General features: G+C 31.9%; 1 protein-coding gene across 2 annotated transcripts in view; it reads left to right on the forward strand.

Moving 5' to 3' along the window:
• LOC107721814 (forkhead box protein N3-like) overlaps window positions 1-5,034 on the forward strand; it is a 43,222-nt gene that overhangs the window by 16,501 nt on the left and 21,687 nt on the right. The window lies entirely within an intron of this gene.

A 5,034-nucleotide genomic window follows, 5' to 3' on the forward strand; every position in this document is an offset into this window, starting at 1 on the left:
GGGTGTTGCATTGCTTCAGTCCAAAAGAAGTTAAATAAAAAGCACCCATGCATAAAAAAAGTGTCTCACACGGCTCCGGCGGGTGAACAAAGGCCTCCTGTAGCGAATCGATGCGTTTTTGTAAGAAAAATATCCATATTCTAAACGTAATAATCACTTTAATGTAGCGCCAAGCTGGTTTTAACTGGTTGGTCAGCTGGTCTCCCTGCCTGTCCAGCTAAGACCAGCCTGACCAGCTAAAGAAGTAGTCTAAACCTTTCCAAACCAGCCTGCAAACCAGCATTGACCAGGCTGGAAGACCAGCTAAAACCAGCCAACCATTTTAGGCTGGTTTCAGTAGGTTTTTTTTCAGCAGGGATATATTTTTAGTTTAATATGCCATTAGAATATATTATATTCCTCAGTATACATATTGATCATAATGTAGGTTTTTACCCCATATACTGTGGTAATAAGAAAGTACCATTATATTGTACCACCAAAATCCTTTTATTTGTTGGTATTATTTTCTCATTATTGTACACATTCATAGACCAGGATCAAATAGTGGACTATAACAGTTTTCTACTGTATTTTAGTTTTTAAAAACCCACAGTCATTGTTAATATGTAGTTGATTCCAGCTGGAAAACCCGCAAGTTTGTTTTCCTCGCTTATGATGTGGATGTGATGTTGTCCACATTTGTATAATCTGCCTTATAAACGCAGCCATGCCTTGACTGACCCAGGGAATCTCTGCTCCAGATTGTGAGGCTGGATAATATTCTCGCTCTGTTGCCGTGGATACAGATGCTGGATTAGCCATGCAGAGCTAGCTGTCAGCTGTCAATCAGTGCAAGTGAAGAGAGTTGCTGCTTTGACATGTGAGCGCGAGTGTCAAAAGCAGCCCTGAGGCGTGACTGTGCATTTTCCAAGGAGTGCTCTGCTGCATATGCTGTTATTGACTGATTGAATCACGTTATCAGGGGGGTGCTGCCCCTGGCACGTCGCTCGACATGCATGTATGGCATATGTATAATTATGTGTGGGTACATGTTGGCATGGGTGTCAGAGAGAGAGTTAAAAGTGATGGGTAATGCTGTAGGGAGAGATTAACTGGATTTCCTACTGTGACTTGGGCAGTGTGTGATAAATTTGTATTTAGATTTTATGCATCTTCAGATAGCATCAGGATTACTTCCTCTAAAATCCAACCTCCTGCTAACCTTACCACCAAGAAACTTCAAACACACACACACACACACACACACACACACACACACTGCTGCAAGAGAACGGTTCATCAGATTTTCCATTGTAAAAAAGGTTGCATCATTGTTATAACATCCTTTTTGTATGGAAGCCTGAAAAGAAAGGTGATTGTGGCATTACATCTCACAACTTCTCATAATTATGGGAAATTAAGTCACATTTTTTATGTCTTGCGATTGTTACTTTTATATCCCACAGATGTGACTTTATTTCCCATAACTTTGTTTCTCATAATTGCGACTTTATATTTCATAAGTGCAATTGTATTTCTCATAATGACTTTATAACTCATAATGTGGGTTTAAACTGCACAATTGCAGCTTTATTTCTTTTATCTCACAATTGTCTGTTTTATATTTTACTCTGAGTTGCCTTATCTTTGTTTCCAATAGTTGCAATTAATCTTTTGATTTTCCACGATTCTGGACTTGATTTTCTTCTTTAATAAAATCTGAATGATTGGATCAAGTTCACTTAAAGTTTTAACTTTGGCTTGTAATTCTAACCCAGCAATTATACTTAGGCAGAAAAGTTGTATGGGAGTGATTTATTTATACATGTCTATTTAAACAATGTTGGTCACTGTATTCATAGAAATATACATAACACCTTATTTATAATAACCTGTATAACACATTATTTATAACCCTTAAACTTTATTATTGTTTACTCACCCTCATTTCATTCTGACCTCATATCATTTCTTTCTTCTGTGGAACACAACAAAAGATCTTATGAAGAATGAATGAACATCCGTTTTCCATACAAGGAGCGTGAATGCTCATTTGTACTGCCAAGGTTCTAAAAGAACAAAAAGTGCCTAAAGTATCAAAAAAGAGTTTTCATCTCCTCTGGAGACCTAAAAATCTTATGTTTGTGCTAAATTAAAAACAATTGTTCATAAATGCTATTAATTTGACTGGAGAGTTTAGCTGAAGTAGTTTGTGTACTCTGTAAATTTTCTCCATTTACACTAATATACTATGCATTTGGAATTTGACTAGATTAAGCTTGAATTAACTGCATTTTTAAAATGCATTTGTTGGTGCAAATGTCTTCTTTTTCCTGTTTGCTGATCTCACCTCTGAAATATGGAAGTGGATTCCCGTTCTCATGCTGATTTTTCAGTCTCATTTCTCTCTGGGAGTTCACAGAGTACACATTTGTTTCATGGGAGCAAATATCTACAAATATAAGAGATTAACTAAACATGCAGTGATTTTAGCCTTGTGTGTTTGTTGATCCTACAAAATACACAAACCAGACAAACTTTTACTAAGCGTATGTTTAATGGAGTACTGGAGTTTTATTTTTTATAAATCTGAAAAGTTGTAAAGATTTAAAAAAAATTTTTTTTGACATTATTATTATTATTATTATTATTTTTTATGCATCTTCAGATAGCATCAGGATTACTTCCTCTAAAATCCAACCTCCTGCTAACCTTACCACCAAGAAACTTCAAACACACACACACACACACACACACACACACACACACTGCTGCAAGAGAACGGTTCATCAGATTTTCCATTGTAAAAAAGGTTGCATCATTGTTATAACATCCTTTTTGTATGGAAGCCTGAAAAGAAAGGTGATTGTGGCATTACATCTCACAACTTCTCATAATTATGGGAAATTAAGTCACATTTTTTATGTCTTGCGATTGTTACTTTTATATCCCACAGATGTGACTTTATTTCCCATAACTTTGTTTCTCATAATTGCGACTTTATATTTCATAAGTGCAATTGTATTTCTCATAATGACTTTATAACTCATAATGTGGGTTTAAACTGCACAATTGCAGCTTTATTTCTTTTATCTCACAATTGTCTGTTTTATATTTTACTCTGAGTTGCCTTATCTTTGTTTCCAATAGTTGCAATTAATCTTTTGATTTTCCACGATTCTGGACTTGATTTTCTTCTTTAATAAAATCTGAATGATTGGATCAAGTTCACTTAAAGTTTTAACTTTGGCTTGTAATTCTAACCCAGCAATTATACTTAGGCAGAAAAGTTGTATGGGAGTGATTTATTTATACATGTCTATTTAAACAATGTTGGTCACTGTATTCATAGAAATATACATAACACCTTATTTATAATAACCTGTATAACACATTATTTATAACCCTTAAACTTTATTATTGTTTACTCACCCTCATTTCATTCTGACCTCATATCATTTCTTTCTTCTGTGGAACACAACAAAAGATCTTATGAAGAATGAATGAACATCCGTTTTCCATACAAGGAGCGTGAATGCTCATTTGTACTGCCAAGGTTCTAAAAGAACAAAAAGTGCCTAAAGTATCAAAAAAGAGTTTTCATCTCCTCTGGAGACCTAAAAATCTTATGTTTGTGCTAAATTAAAAACAATTGTTCATAAATGCTATTAATTTGACTGGAGAGTTTAGCTGAAGTAGTTTGTGTACTCTGTAAATTTTCTCCATTTACACTAATATACTATGCATTTGGAATTTGACTAGATTAAGCTTGAATTAACTGCATTTTTAAAATGTTGTTTGCTGATCTCACCTCTGAAATATGGAAGTGGATTCCCGTTCTCATGCTGATTTTTCAGTCTCATTTCTCTCTGGGAGTTCACAGAGTACACATTTGTTTCATGGGAGCAAATATCTACAAATATAAGAGATTAACTAAACATGCAGTGATTTTAGCCTTGTGTGTTTGTTGATCCTACAAAATACACAAACCAGACAAACTTTTACTAAGCGTATGTTTAATGGAGTACTGGAGTTTTATTTTTTATAAATCTGAAAAGTTGTAAAGATTTAAAAAAAATTTTTTTTGACATTATTATTATTATTATTATTATTATTATTATACACCTATTGATATATAATCAATATAAAACCTGGAGCCTTTTTAATGTAATTGTAAATGTAATTTAAATTATTATATTATTAAATGTAATTTAAATTATTATAATTATATTATTATTAAAATTTTGAGTGAAAATATTATAGAGTGAAATCAAAGTTTTAGAGTGAAATATTACAATTATAATTTCATATTTTAGTTTAATATTTTATTTAATAATAATTATTATTAAATTATTATAATTCTATTTTTCTTAAATACCTAATTTTAAAATACTTATATTTTAGTTTACAGTGAAATACTACAATTGTAATTACTTTTGTACTTTTGTACAATTGTAATTACAGTTGTAAAGATTTTTTGGTTACACTTCATTTTAAGGTGTCCTTTGTAATTATAGATATAAGTACTGAGTAATATTAATTAACTACATGTACTTACTATATGGTTAGGGATTAGGGTTTGACTTAGGGTTACTTGCATGTAATTATGCATAATGAATTGTTATCATAATAGTAAGTACATGTAACGTGCAACAAGGACACCTTAAAATAAGTGTTAACAAAAATGTTTAATTTAACTTTTAATTTAAATTTGTAGTTACACATTTGTAATGATGAAGTAGCAATTTAGTACAATTAATATATTTTAACTTTTAATGCCATATCCACTGACTGACTACAGTTAAAATTATTATCAATACTTAAGTGTGTTGTTCAACACATCAAAATAAGTGTACTTTTTTAAAGCATGACAAGATTATTAAAACTGATATAAACTGTACTTTAAAGTAAAACTTTTTTAATGAAAATTATTACAAAATGCACTTTTTAAAATGTTTACTCAAGTGTGTCGAAGAACATCTTTAAAGGGATAGTTCACCCAAAAATGAAAATGTGATGTTTATCTGCTTACCCCCAGGGCATCCAAGATGT

The sequence above is a fragment of the Sinocyclocheilus rhinocerous genome, unplaced genomic scaffold, assembly GCF_001515625.1.
Source record: "Sinocyclocheilus rhinocerous isolate Xijiao unplaced genomic scaffold, SAMN03320098_v1.1 scaffold4561, whole genome shotgun sequence".
Taxonomy (NCBI): Eukaryota; Metazoa; Chordata; class Actinopteri; order Cypriniformes; family Cyprinidae; genus Sinocyclocheilus; species Sinocyclocheilus rhinocerous.